Below are 2,288 nucleotides of genomic sequence, written 5' to 3' on the forward strand. Positions count from 1 at the left end.
CGCGGGGCTGGGCGCCGGGCAGGGTGGTCTCGGGCAGTGTCGTCCTGTTTTTGGGGGGGAGGCGCCTGATTGGGGGTTCTTCCGCGCCGGGCAGGGCTGTCTGGGCTTTGGGGTTTGTGGGCAGGTGTAGGGGCGACCCGGGGTTTGGGGGTGTTTGTGGGGCATGGAGGGTGCCGCCAGGTTGGGGGGGGTGTCAGTGGCTGCAGGGACTGCCGCCCAGCTTCGGGCGTGTTTCTGGGTTTGGGGGTGTCTCTGGGCTTGGGGCATGCCAGCAGCTTAGGGGGTGCTGGCGGCTGTGGGATGTGCCTGGTTTTAGGGTCAGTTCCTAGATTTGGGCTATGCTGCCCGGTATTCCTGGTTTGGGGGTGCTGCCAGGTTGGGGGTGCCACAGAGACCTGCGCTTGTGATCAACGCAGAGGAGTTTCCCGAGCGGCGTGGGGGCCTCTGCTGCCCGGCTGGCTGGCTGTCTCCCCGCCAGCTTCATCCCCGCTGCCCTGGCGAGAGCGCAAGGGCTCGGTCAGCAGCTGCTGGATGAAGCTGTGTTTGCTGGCCCAGCTCTCGGCCTCCTTGCCTGCCTCCGCTCGGCTCAGTTTAAGATCTGGCTTCGCCCATGTTGTTTATTCGGCCCTTCTGCTGGAAGCTGCTTATCTATCATTGCCCAGAGACGAGAGTTTAACCCATGGCCCGGCGCAGAGCTGGATGTCTTTGCCGGAGCTGCTGGGGCCAGTTTTGTGAATCGTGCGTGGGAGTAACGAAGGGGCAGATGTGTGTGTCCCTGCTCTGCCCTTTCTCTGACCTGTTGAAAGCAGCATCTGCTCCAAGGGAAAAAAACCCTGGCAGTTCAGCAGTGCCAGCAGTGAATCTCGTACAGTGCCCGTGTGGCCGTGCTGCACTCTCTGCCTGGGCATTCAGGCTGTTTCAGCAGCGCGGGTACCAGGCCGGCCACCCTTGGGAAGAGCTAGGGGCACTCCCCGCCATCCTCGGGTGTTTTTAACTTGTGCTGACAGAGGTGAAATCATGTCTCTCGTATTTAGAGTACTTTTAGGGTAGTACACGTTGTGCTGTCTGCTCTGCTTTGGTAGTAAATGATGTGTTTCTGTTTATAGTTTAATTGTTTATTCCTTGTTTTGAGTCTCTGATGCAGATCGTTCAGGGCCATTGATCGAGGCTGTTTTTTGCTTTGTTCCTGTGGTTTCACTTGGCAGTGCTGCAGGAGGGATGCCGAGCAGTGCTGCTCCACTGCTGGATGCTGGGGTGGCCCCAAGGAAAGGGGCATTAGGAAATCCTTTCCCGAGTCTAGCTGAAGCTCAAGTGATCTTCTGCCAGTGGAGTTGCCATGGCACTTGTGTCACTTAGCAAGTTCACTAACTTTTCTTGGGTTCACCTTAGTTTCTGCTCTGTACGAGACTGCCAGCAAGCATTTAATTCCTGCAGTCTTTACTCATGTTGCATCTTCCTGTCGCAAAGCAGTTTGTCAAATGGCTGTCTAGTGAATGAGAGAGACTTCCAGTGAAGGTCAGCTGTTGGGGCAATCAGAAGTAGAAGAGGGCTGTAACCTAACATTTTGAAGCTGGATGGAACTAGCAACTTGAATTTATTCTTCTTGTCCTGGCACATGTCAGATCAGCTCTGATAGCTTTCTTTGCATTCTGGTGATACCAGGAAGGGTCATGAATCTTTAGTCTCATGGTAGGTTTTTACCTGTAAACACTTCTGCGTACTTCTACCTGCATCTGCTTTTATCCCTGTAAAACCAACAGCTGGCTCTTTTGCTTTGTAGTCAGTTGTATTCTTTTGTAGTCCAGTTCATCTGCATTTGTCTCATTCCTTCTCCCTCTCTCTCTGTTTTGGATAGCGGAATAATCTAATAAACTTGTTAAACCGAAGATTAACCAGGTGCATATTCCTGTCTTAATGAATACAGCATGGGAGAGAAAGGCAGAAATGTCTCATCAGGGCATGAGTAGAAGTGCAGTGTGGTTGCCAGTTTCGGCGGTGTTTGGCAGTGGTGGTAGTCGTGACCCTGTACTGGCTCAGTGTTTCTGGCTCAAACTTGGTGCAAAGGTTGCCTGTGTTTCTGGCTTGGTTCTGCCTGTGCCTTTGGTTGGAGTGGGGTCTATGTGGTTGTCTGGAGTGTGGCTTAATGCCTTGTCTACTTTGGGAAGATTTTGAGCTGTTGGACAGGTGGGACTGAGAGCAGGGTTGGCAGGAAGTTGGCTTTGGGCTCTTGTATGATGTTGCTAACGCGAGGACTCTGGCTATTTTTTGGCTTCTCCTTGTTCAATCCA

This window comes from Haliaeetus leucocephalus, unplaced genomic scaffold (genome assembly GCF_000737465.1).
Source record: "Haliaeetus leucocephalus isolate CR32 unplaced genomic scaffold, Haliaeetus_leucocephalus-4.0 Scaffold148, whole genome shotgun sequence".
NCBI classification, from domain to species: Eukaryota; Metazoa; Chordata; class Aves; order Accipitriformes; family Accipitridae; genus Haliaeetus; species Haliaeetus leucocephalus.